The sequence below is a fragment of the Jatropha curcas genome, chromosome 2 (genome assembly GCF_041381405.1).
Source record: "Jatropha curcas cultivar XTBG-Jc1 chromosome 2, XTBG_Jcur_1.0, whole genome shotgun sequence".
Classification (NCBI taxonomy): Eukaryota; Viridiplantae; Streptophyta; class Magnoliopsida; order Malpighiales; family Euphorbiaceae; genus Jatropha; species Jatropha curcas.
Genome location: NC_143152.1, coordinates 4,239,880 through 4,253,574, shown reverse-complemented (window position 1 = coordinate 4,253,574; position 13,695 = coordinate 4,239,880). Strand labels below are relative to the sequence as shown.

Here is a 13,695-nt window from a genome sequence, read left to right as displayed (position 1 = left end):
TTTATTTATTATTCCTATAAGAATAGAAATATTATGATAATATATATTCATTATTAATGAATTGATTGTAAATTTTTTTTATTGTCTTCGACTTCTTACAAATAACAATTCACATAGTTGATAATAAATAAAATATAAATTTTTATAAATTATAAATCATGTTGTTGGAACTAGCTAGAAAAATAATAATTTTTATATTAGACTTATGGTCTAGGTTCACTCATAATAAAAGCTACATAAAAACTCAAACAGAATGTATGGTGTCTATGTAACTTTTAAACAACGACCGAATATGTAATTTAATCTCTAAATCTTGATAAAAATATTTCATGTAACCTTAAACTTCGAAATAAGCTATGTGTTTCCCAAAATTTCTCAGAAATTAACTATGCGACTGTCCGGCGAGACTCCAGGAGGCAAAAGCTTGAGAATTACACACTGAGCTCAAATCCGAAATTTGATTTTTAATCGGTATTTTAAGATTCAATTTGTTAAATTCAATATAAATTTCAAGTTTAGAAATTGTTGTTATTAATTAAATTAGTTTTGATTAAAATAATTAAGGGTTAAGAATAAAATAAGATTTTATCAAATTAGAGCAAATTAAATATTTAAGTGTTATTCGAATTATCTCGAGGACGGAAAATGATTTAAGTAAAATGAAATTTATTGCTGGATAGGTATCAATTATTTTGAAATTAGGACTATATGAACAAAGATGGTGATGAAATAGGTTACTTAGAGGATATAATATTTTGAGTGAGATTAATCGAGTGAGGGATTATTTATATTTGGTTATATAAAAGATTTATTATTTGGCGACTGGTTAAGGAAGTAAACCATATCGAGATGAAAATATTTGAGGATATATTGGGATTAGATCGACGCTTATTTTAATAATAAGCTATGAGTTGAACATAAAATTATTACTGGTCATAATTGGATTATTGATTGCCCGATGGATAGACTATGTAAGTAATAATCGATAAGTGTATTAAATAGTTAATACTTGAGCAAATAGAGAGTTCTATTTGAAGGACAATACTATCAGAAATATCGATAAGATTTAGATTAATTAAAGCAGTCCAATATCTAAGCAGATATATGATACATTAATTATTATTTAAGAAAAATCATCTGTTTAATGCAGTCTTTCCTTTGTATTTGTGTTTTATATAGGTTATCCGAGTTTGTTTACCGCTCTTGCTAGTTAAAAATTCAAATGGAGTCTTGCTCCTTCTTTTATCATTGTAAGTAATAATAAATGATGCATGCAGTCATTTGCAAACATGCATTGACCAATTTGCATCTTTTTATATATATATATATATAAAACTAAAGATCAAAGTATAAACTAGTACCAACTTCTCTTGTACCAAATAAAACAATATTTATCATTTACTACTTGTTGGTACTAAGACAAGTCTATAATGCAAGTCTGTCATGTAACGGTCCTTAAACTGTCATATCTGAGAAAATTAAATCTCACATTTTTAAACTGTAACACCCGCCGCCCAGTCCCGAGAGACTCGACGGCGGATGCCACATTTGGTGCCGGAGACACCGTTTTAACTTAACATATAAATCATAAAACTAAAATTTATAATTAGAAGTAACTGAGTAGTCACCAGTTTCACGAGTAAATTTTTTTTTTTATAATAGTAATATTTCATTTCCTTTTCTTATCTTTTTATATATATATATATATATACATCGGGAAAAATCCTACAGAAATACTGTAAGAATATCCCTATAAAAACTAAGCTCGCCAAACATGTGAATACAAAATACTCCCAATTAAACTCTAAACTTCCAACATCTCCAATTACTCATTATAACATAACAACACCTTTATATTTTTATAACTGAATAAATCCTCAATAGTATTTTAGATCCATCAATTAATTGCATTCATTATATCTATCAAGTCTTAATGAACTAATCATATCAACTGACTTCAAATATTTCATATTCAATCATTTAATAAATCTTATTCTTATCTCCAAATAAATTATACACCAAAATAATTTATAATTACATACTTCAATTATATTTCAAATAACATAATATCTGAAAATGTAACAATTATACATGCCATCATTCTTCATTATATAAATCTCAATCGACTACTACCAAATTAGTCACTTCTGCTCTTCAAATCTTCAAATAGCAACCACGATCTTCAACCTACGCGTGATAAAAATCGACGCGCTGAGTATAAAACTCAGTGGTGCTCATAATTCACATACTTACCAAAGTTGCGATGGCAACTTACTTTAAACACAAATTTCGTAAAATCATTTATAATCATAAAATCATTAAATTTCAACATACATTTACATTTATAGCAAAAGAAATATCAAATAAACTCTTACTTAATAACATAAATCATTTAATTCTTTATACCATAAATCCTTTACTTAAACATTTAATCACTATAAATACTTTAGTTCTTTACTTAGAATATCAAATAAACTTATAATTATAACATAATAATGTAATTCTTTCAAATCATAAAGTCATTACTTGAACATTTATTATACCAATACATATACTCTTTATTTAATACCATGTACCGAAATATCATGCTTTGACAATTCATTTGATAACATAATCCTTAATTTCCAAAGTAAGGTTTACTAAAATAATATGATCTCATTCGTTTAATTGTCTTACAAATATTTTCCATAGGGCTCGCATACACTTAGGAGAAAGAGAAGCAGATAAGTTTTCATAACTTATTCATAATGGCCTTAGGTCGCCAACCTTTTCATAACATATAGAGCGCGTCCGCCCTAACAGAACAGAAGACACCCACGTGTCTAGCATATGATCATAGCTTCTTATCAGAATGACATCAAATGCCGAGCATGCTCATCAGACAGAATAAAAATCAAATCACGCATCAAATTCACACTAAGTATATTAGAGCCCAAAATCCTTGTTTTAATTCTTACTTCATATCACTTATTAGAAAACTTGTCTTATTCTTTAGTCTTCTTAAATTCATAATGTAAGCTTACTTTAGAATCATACTTAAACATAATTACTGAACATAGACATTTTATTATCATATGAAATCATACATGTAAGCTTACTTCAGAACTTAAGTAACTCATATACTTAAACATAATTACTTAATATAGGAAATTTATCATAAATCCCTTTTCTTTTAAAACTTTCTTAAAGTCATAATGAAATTTATCATAAGAAATTTCTTATCATATAAAATCATATTTTCCTTATTCAACATTCAAAGCACATACACCATAAATACCCATTTCGTTGTTAAAACTCTAAGCATATATAAGTTATCAAATAATCATACTTATGTCATATATATAAAATAATTAAATAAGCTTTACTACACTAAGGTGGTACCAAGGGGAGGAATTTCCTTCTCCAATCAAGCATGCTAACATAACTCTTATGCACAAAAGTATCCATTTCAACCCTCATCATGCATTATCTAAACCAATTCCACACTTTTTCAATTTATATCCATTTCAACATATCCACTACAACACTTGTCAAACTTATTGTCAAGTAAATGCTAAACCACACAAATAATCAAGAGAACTTCATCACACATGATTTATACATACTTTTATCCAAATAAACCTATGATTTAAGACATAGAAAATTTCCAGCATTAATATAATCTTGACCTTTGCTGGGTTTTTAAGACATAACTTAAGTTCTGTGTCTCCAAATTGAGTGATGTTTGATTCATTAGAAAGCTAAGACAAAATACTACAAATGTTATGAAGGGACCATAACCCAGATAAATCTGCAAGATAGGCAAAATAAGCTAGGAACACAGACTGATAGTCCAGACCGGATTCAGCAGAACCAAGTCCAATGTTTATTGAATTTCTCCGTAACCAGACACTCAAATTAAACCAATCCAACACCAGGGCAATCTCAAGACACAGGGTAACAAATCTCATGAAGAGCTCAACACCTAATCTTGCCATTATGGTGGTCAAAATAGTCACTCAATCTATTGCTGCATGTGGTACGTTACAACAGAGTCAGTTTAGGTGTTTTAGTCATAAGTTGAGCTATATATATCAAAATTGGACACAAGAGGATGGGTTGAAAAGCTAAAAAATATACCTACAACTTTTATGAAGGACTCAAATACAGAGGGAAAATAAAACGAATAGAAAAACAGTCCTTAAACACACCCATTAACATTTTGTCCTAATTTCAGCTTACTTAAATCATATACAAGGTAGAGATTTCTACCACATACTCACTACTCATCAAATATCATCTTAAGATCACAAATCCTCAAAGAATAACAAGAAAACTTAAGGCCTTATTCATCAATAGGTTCTGCCACTCTTGGAGGATGAAGAAGAAAATGTTTTCCTCATCAATTCAACATATAAGCATGCTTAGAAATCTCCCAAGAACACATGTATACCACCAAAATTCAATAATCAAATTATTTAATATAAAATTTCCAATTTTCACAAAATAGTATAAACTTCACAAAATCAAAAATTTAAACAAGGTAAGAGGATTTATGAACACTTACCTTAAACATAAGCTCTAACAAGCTTAAATCAAACTCTTGAAGCCTTGATTTTCCCTTGTCTTTGGTAGGAAGTGCTCCACCCTTTGTCCTCCAAATTACTTGAAATTATTCACCAAATATCATTTCTCAAGCTTTAAACTCTAGGATTGATTCCTTAAATCAAGTTAAATGGGTTGAATTTGATGGATTTGGCTAAGGATGAAGTTGAAGAAAAACAAAGAGAAGAAGAAGAAGAAGGAGATAGCCAACGCCAAAGAGAAGAAGAAGGAGAGAAAGTGGTTGCTCAAATTATTGAGCACAAGGGTATTTTAGTCTTTTCTCAACATTGGATGGCTAGGATTGAGTCATTGTAATCTAATGGCTACAAATATTCTCCAAATTAAATTCTTTCAAAATATTATTTAACACAATAAAATCCACAATAAAATCCTCAAATTTACTCCATAAAAATAATTCATCTAATTTCCTTAATTAATATAACACCATTTCAAATTTACTCCATACACATATTGCCTCTAATTTTCTTAATTAATATCACTCCTTAATTAACTATTCACTAATTTTCTAAATTCTCCAAAAATATTCATTACTTACATTTACCCATAAAAATAATGTATACATACTCCAGAAATATTAAAGAAAATATTAAACATACATAGTAATTTTTTCGGACAAAAATAATATTTATTCCCGGACCGATGATACTATTCACAGACCGATAACTTACTATTTCAGACACAGAAAAATGGGGCGTTACATAAACCGTTTCAAATTTCACAATCCAGTCAAAAGGAATTTGTAAATAAATTAAAAGATCAGTTAAGTAAACTTGAGGTTCATTCTGAGACTACTCAACAAGTAGCTCCTAATACTCCTCAAGCATCAAGAAATATAAATATTTTAGAAGAAAACACTAATTCTGAGGCTAGTGAACCTAACTCAGAAGATGTTAAAAAATTTGAAATAAATCCTATAACACATAGAGCACTAGTAAATAGGGCACCAGACCTAGGAATAATTGATAAACCTAACACTATATCTCAATTTAAATATAATGCAACAACAATATATGAATGGAATATAGATGGACTTTCTGAATATAATATATTGAGTATTCTGCAGCAAATGACAATGGCTGCTAATGCATATAAAACTCAATCCATTATATCAGATAGAGCTATTGCAGAAATCATTATAGCAAGTTTTACAGGACAATTAAAAGGTTGGTGGGATTATCACCTAACTGACCAACAACATATAGAAATATTAAATTCAATTCAAGTAAATGATGAAGGTGAACCCATATATGATGAGAATGGTGAAGTAATTCAGGATGCTGTGTCATCTTTAATTCTCACTATCTCGTTACATTTTATAGGTAATCCATCTCACTTAAAAGATAAAAATGCAGAGTTATTAAGTAATCTTAAATGCAAAAAATTAAGTGATTTTCAAAATTATAAAACAACTTTCCTCACTCGATTAATGTTAAGGGAAGATTCCAATCAAGGCTTTTGGAAAGAAAAGTTCTTGGCAGGATTACCTTATTTTTTGGGTAAAAAAGTTAGAAATCATATAAAACAACAATATGATCAACCTATACCTTATAGTCAATTAACATATGGACAGTTAATTAGTATAATACAAAAAGAAGGTCTACAAATCTGTCAAGATTTAAAGCTTCAAAGAACATTAAAATATGAAATGCATAAAACTAAACAAGAACTAGGATCATTTTGTAAACGATTTGATTATAGTATAACATCTTCTCAAAGGTGTGATGGACAGTGTTCTAGAACACCTAAAACTAAAAAACATTATAAAAATAAAGATTATAAAAGGCAATATAGATCCACACCAAGTAAAGATAAATTTTATCATAAAGAAAAATCTAAACCCACTCAGAAACAAAAAAGAAAACAACCATATAAATCTTCAGGTAAAACTTCTTTTAAAAATCTGACTTGTTATAATTGTGGTAAAAAAGGTCATACTTCTAAATTTTGTAAATTCAATAAAAAATTGAATGAATTAAACTTAGATGATGAAGTGTTAAATAAAATTCACGAACTATATCTTGATTCTGATACTTCAGAATCTGCGATTATAGAAAGTGACAACCAAATTGATGAATTAGGTTCAACCATTAGTTCATCTGAAAAATCTTTAAATATGTTAACTAAAGATCAAAGTACATTATTAGAAGTAGTAAATAATATAGATGACCAAGATACTAAAGCTAAACTTCTCAAAAAACTCATAAAAAGTTTTGAAGAAGAAAAACCAGTAAAAGAAGATATAACTCCTAAAATCCAACCTAATACTTATGATTTAACGACCATATTAAATAAAAATAAAAAGGTAGATATGGAAACTTCTAATAAAGATTTATATAAAGAAATTAAAACCTTAAAGCATGAAGTACATGAATTAAAAATGCAATTTCAACAAAACAGTCAAAGAATAAAACATTTAGAGTCTCAACTCATTTCTGGTTCTTCCTCAGATGAAGAACCAGACAATGCCATAAACGATGACATAAACCAATTGGATGAAGACATAGATAGTAATTTTCTAAATCTATTACAAGAAATAACTTCAAGAAAATATTTAGTAAAAATAAACATTAAAATAAATGATTTTTGTATAGATGCAATAGCACTGTTTGATACAGGTGCAGATTTAAACTGTATAAAATCTGATATAATACCTAAACGATATTGGTTAAAAACTAATGAAAAGTTAAGTACAGCAAATAAGTCTAAATTAGAAATTATAGGTAAAACAGATGCATTAATAGTAAATCAAGGTTTAGAAATAAACACAGTATTCTTACTGTCACCTCAGATAAATTATATGGTAATATTAGGAACTCCTTTTATAAACCTAATAACACCATATTCAGTTAAAGATGATTGTATTAAATTCACAATAAGAAATAGTAAAGCTAGGTTAGAATTCACAGAAAAACCTAAAAAGAAGCAATTAAATTTATTAAAAGCTCATTCAATTAAAATATTAGAAATTAATTCTTTGATAAAATCTAAAGAAGAAGATTTAAAAGATATAAAAAATAATGTATGTCTAAATAGAATTAAAAAACAATTAGAAACTGAATTTATACAAAATAAAATCAAAAATTTAAGAGAATATATGGAAAATAAACTTTGTGCTGATCATCCAAATGCTTTTTGGAATCGCAAACAGCATGTAGTTGATTTACCATATGAAAAAGATTTTGATGAAAGAACTATTAAAACTAAAGCTAGGCCAATTCAGATGAACCCTGAATTGATTGAACATTATAAAAAAGAAATCACAGGATTAGAAGCTAAAAAATTAATTTGTAAATCTAGAAGCCCATGGTCTTATGCTGCTTTTTATGTGAATAAAAATGCAGAAATAGAACGTAGCGTACCCAGATTAGTAATAAATTATAAACCATTAAATACAGCTTTAAAATGGATTAGGTATCCTATTCCCAATAAAAAATATCTTTTAAAGAAACTATATAATGCAAATATTTTTAGTAAATTTGATATGAAATCTGGCTATTAGCAAATTCAAATTGCCCCTAAAGACAGATATAAAACAGCATTCACAGTTCCATTTGGTCAATACGAATGGAATGTAATGCCATTTGGATTAAAAAATGCTCCTTCAGAATTCCAACGAATAATGAATGACATTTTTAATCCATATTCAACATTTTGTATAGTCTATATAGATGATGTATTAATTTTTAGTCAAACTCTCGAAAACCATTTTAAACACTTAAAAACCTTTTGCATGGTTATTGAGAAAAATGGTTTAGCACTTAGTAAAACAAAAATGGATCTATTTAAAACTAAAATTAGATTTTTAGGTCATTATATTGAACAAGGTATAATTCAACCTATAGAAAGAACACTTGTTTTTGGAGAAAAATTTTCAGATGAAATTACTAATAAACTCCAATTACAAAGATTTCTTGGTTGTTTAAATTATGTAATTGATTTTTATCCAAATTTAAATTGCATGATAAAACCATTACATGACAGACTTCGTAAAAATGCTGGTCCTTGGACACATCAGCATACGCAACTAATAAAAAAGATTAAATCTTTAGTAAAAGAAATTCCTTATTTGTATATTCCTAATCCTAATGCTTTTAAAATTGTTGAAACTGATGCGTCTAACATTGGTTATGGTGGTATTTTAAAACAAAAAATTAATGGTAAAGAACGCATAATCCAATACACTTCAGGTCATTGGACTCCAACTCAATTAAATTATTCTATTATTAAAAAAGAAATTTTAAGTATAGTAATTTGTATCAATAAATTTCAAAGTGATTTACTAAATCAAAAATTTTTGTTGAGAATTGATTGTAAATCTGCAAAAGACATTTTGCAGAAAGATGTTCAAAACCTTGCCTCTAAACAGATTTTTGCTCGATGGCAAGCTCTTTTAAGTATTTTTGAATTTGATATTGAATTCATAAAAGGAAATTCAAATAATATACCGGATTTTCTAACCTGTGAATTCTTACAGAATGATGGGAAGAAAGAAGGATAAAGGGAAGAACCCTATGCCCGATTCACCTAGTAAAAGTTCACCCACTAAAGCTCTTTCAGAGCATTCAGAAGACCTACCTAAAACTCTAAATACTAGTAAAGACCTTAAAAAATGGATTGAAGAACTTTCTCAATCCCCAGAAGTTCTTAAAGCATTGCAGAATATAGCCTCTTCTTCCACAGAAGAGTCAGGTATGGCTTCTAAACCTAAAGCGATCGTACCCGCTCATGGTACGGCTACTCTATCTCAAACGGTAGACAGTAAAGAGTTATCAAAACCGTTGATGGCTGTGGATTTGCCAAAAATCCAATATACTAATACTAGTAATATACATAAATGGTTTGTAAAAAGTTTATATGATTTTGAAATTGAAGTTGAGGATGGATACAACAATATCAATCCTTGGCAAATTGTAAAACATTATTACCCTGAGAACTGGTATTTTGTTCCTTTTGATTTGTCAAAATCTCAGGAATATTATCATAATATATTAGTAGAAACAGGATCTGTAAAAATTAAACATACTTTTGATAAAAATAAAACTATTTCTTATTCTTCTTTACAAATAAAACGCGTCATCCACCCTAAGGATTGGCCGTATCTTCTTTATCTACTCCCGTAAGATTTAAAACCTTATATAAACACTGTATGATTTATAATTATTTTGATTATAAAGATGCGTGGGATAAAGTTTTTAGTATTCAAAATCCAACTACTACGCATTCTTGGTTAATATATTTTGATCAAAGTATACGGACTGATTTAAAAATACCAAATTAGTTTAAAAGATTGTGGCAATTTAAAGGTATTTCTGAGGAAATTATTCCTCCGAATATCATTTCTTTATACCAGTACTTTAAAGCCCATTATAAACCTAAACCTGAAGAAGTTCATATTCCCTCTCTTATGTACTATTGTATGTCCTTCTTCACTCCATGGGTATATCAATAGTATTTCGACTATCAGTATATTCCAGGAACCCAAATTCCTATGTTAGTAAAGAGACATAAAATCAAATGGTGGGAATCCTTTAAAAACTCCACTACTGAATTAAAAATCCGTCAATGGATTCTAAATAAATTGTCCAGCCCATCTAAACCAGCTTTAACGTATGCCAACACATTAGCCATTGAGGATAATCCTCAATTTGGTATCCAGAAGGCCCAATGCCAGGCCCGTTTAGCTGCTACTAAAACGCCCGAAGAATATAAATTGATCTGTCAAGAGATGTTTGAACAACTCTCTACCAGTTCAAATCAGCCCATAAACCCATCATCTAGTAAAGCCCACAGTGCATCCTCTAGTAAATCTTCAACCACTACACGCCATAAATGTAAAAGTAAAATTGTCATATCATCATCTTCATCCCAATCCTCATCCTCAAATGAAGATAGTGATAGTAATGATGATATTCCCTCTCCCATTAAAATCAAAAGTAAAGCAAGTAAAAAAGCTAAAGCAAAGAAAGAAAAGATAAAAAGAGAAAAAAGAAAAGAAAAGCTAAAAAAGAAAAAGAAGGACAGCTCATCGTCCTCATCTTATTCTGACTCATTGTAAATAGGTAGAAGGAACCTTATTCCTTCAACTTTTCAGTAAACCGCCAAGATATTATTTCCAACTAATCAAGTGGCAGACCAAACACTATTCAGCTACAGTAAAGGTCAACCACTATGCAGCTACAGTAAAGGTCAAGACACAGTGGCAGACAACCCACTGTTCATCAACAGCAAAAGTCAAGATTCGGTGGCCGACATGTCACTGTTCATCAATAGTAAAAGCAAATAGTAAAGATTCCAATAATTTGTTATTTAAAGGGAGCCTTTCCTCTTGTGAAGGCATAAGCTTAGACTCTAAAGAATACTTATAAGCTTAAAGATAAAACTTAGACATCTCCCTTCTCCTTTCAACTTCTCTTGTAAGGATTCAAGGTTAGAGATTCTTTCTAAGTATAAACTAATTTGAGCTTATCATTTAAATTTTAAATTTTGTAAATCAAATTTAAATTTTGTATTTTATAATTAAATCAAAGTAAATTTTTATATCCTGCTACTATTCTAAGACCGTGTTGACGACACTTTCTTCTTCTCCCCCCACACTCTGACTTAATTCTGGGGATCCCAGGTTAAGATTGCAGGAACCCTAAACCTTGTGTTAAAATCTACAATAAAAATTGGTTGAGTTGATTGATAAATATTAAATTGATAAAATGATTATAAGTATGCTCTGTGGATGCGGCTTAGTCTGATCTTCCACATAAGAAATATTGTTTATATTATATCTATAAATTTAAAGTGATATGAATTATATCTATATATTTATAGATCCCATTGATCATAGCATTCTTATTTGTATGTACATTAACCTTTAGTAAAAGTTACTTCAGAATCAACATACTGGTATAATTTGTTTTGTAAACGGTCCTTAAACCTTTTGTTTATATATATATATATATATATATATATATATATATATATATATATATATAAACGATATTCAGCCTTCACTATTTTAATATTAAATTATAAAAATAACATTATTTACGTTATGATCTATCGTGCAAATTATAGTAATATAAGCATATGAGAATTAAATATTTATACATATTTCGTAATTATATCCCTATGTGCTTATAATCTACTATGCAATTTACTACATTATGCGAGTTGATTGGATTACTTGTAATATGATAATGTTGTGCCTTGTATTCAGATGGAATTAGGATGAAGTGGGTCACCATGGGATTGTGATATGGTCTGGGACAATTGCCAGTTTTGGATTTCGGTGCCCCCGTGTGCACCTGATGAAATGTTATATGAATGATATGGCAAAACCACAGGGTGGCTTCTTGTTGGAAATGGAAAAAGAAAGAGAGAATGGAAAAAAAATGTGAGAACTGGTCAAGTGAGGAATAGACCAGTTGGCCATGTATGAGGATCGGTTTCCTGGTGCACACATATGAGATGACAGGCCATGTGTGATGACAACTTGTTAGAGGTTTTATGACTCCATTTAATGTGATTATTTGAAGGTAATATTATTTATAAGTGCTGATGTTGTGACATGTGCTTGACTGAATAAGTGTTCATCATAATAAATGTGCAAAGCATCTTGTGTGATCGTTTGGCTTATGCATTATTTATTATTAATTATTGAGTTTGTGAAACTCACCCTCTCCCATAAATCTTTCCCAGAAGGTAGACATCTTGCTGATTCAGATGAACTCTGTTTCTTTCTCCTACGAGTTACAATAGTAAATTCCAATTTTTAGTAATATTTAAAAGTACAATATTGTGTATAAAAATATATCATCGTTGTACTGAGCTCTGCAGTTAGGGAGTGATATATTACAATATAGCATGTAAAAATTATTAGAGTGTTGTTCAATAAACCTATGAAATTTTTCTAATTGAATCTCTGAAAGTACGATAGGACCAATTGGCCTATGGTATAGACGACGTGAAAGGTATATGAAATACAGATCCGAGCTATGAACTATTTGAAAAATGGAAGCTGAATCAGAGATATGATATGGTTGTATGATTTAATCACATCATATTATGGGCTTATTGTTCTTGGAATCGACTTTGAAGAAATGGATTGATGTGAGTTGGGCTTACTATGGGCCTCGGAGCCTTAAGCTTACTTGGGTCTTAGTGCCGGTTCGGCTCAGAGTTTTGGGTGTGATATTAATATAACTTTTGCAATAATAATTTTATATTTTCTTTCACAATTTTAAGTTATTTTTCACAATTTTTTATAATAAAATGAATGTTGTCCTTTTTAAAAAAAATAACACTTTTATACTTAAAATTATAATATCTATATTTTTTCTAGAAGATATTTTTATTGAAAATATAAAACATATTTAAATAACTTAATTAAATATTTTTATTTTTAATTTTGTATTATGCTTTAATATGTAATTAGTTAAATAAGTTTTAAAATATGATGAAATTTGATATTATTGTTATTATTATTATTATTATAGATACTTAATAATAACAAATTTTAAAAGAAAAGTTTCTAAATGTATTCTATTAAATTTCATTTCTTTTACTTATGAAAGTTATGAATAATATTGTTAAAATTTTTTGAATTAAAATATTTTTATTAATTACTAAGTGAATGCATTTTTTATTTTTTATTAGCTATAAGTGAATACTTTTTAAATTTGATAGACATATAAAGCTATTTGACGATAAGAAATCCTATTCACCAAAATAAAGTAAACTAGTTCAATAATCATTTATTAAAAGTGCATGTTCCGTATTTTCTGTATTTATCTTTTGAAAATAAATAAAGACAATGCTCGAAATTTTGAAATTATATATATTATTACTTTTTTTGAAGGTAAATATATTATTAATTAAAAAACATTTCTGAGATCAATATTATCATCCAAACTTTTATGTACGCGCATATGAAAATATATTTTATCGTAAATTTTTTTTTTGTGCTGAACCAAACTAATCAGTTTTATCATTATAATTATTATTATAAAAAATTTTTCAGTTTTCATTTTATTTTCAGATTTTTTTATTTATTGCAAATGGACTGAGATAATACTGTAAATTACATATTCATATATAAGA

At 28.4% G+C, this 13,695-nt stretch overlaps 1 long non-coding RNA gene across 1 annotated transcript; it reads right to left on the bottom strand.

The window, feature by feature from the left end:
• Positions 1–1,964: 1,964 nt before the first annotated feature.
• On the bottom strand, positions 1,965–4,859 carry LOC149498088 (uncharacterized). Its single transcript, XR_016319474.1, has 2 exons — positions 4,547–4,859; positions 1,965–2,187 (listed from the first exon to the last, which is right to left on the bottom strand). It is a non-coding gene; the product is annotated as an uncharacterized LOC149498088 (long non-coding RNA).
• Between the last annotated feature and the right edge of the window lie 8,836 nt (positions 4,860–13,695).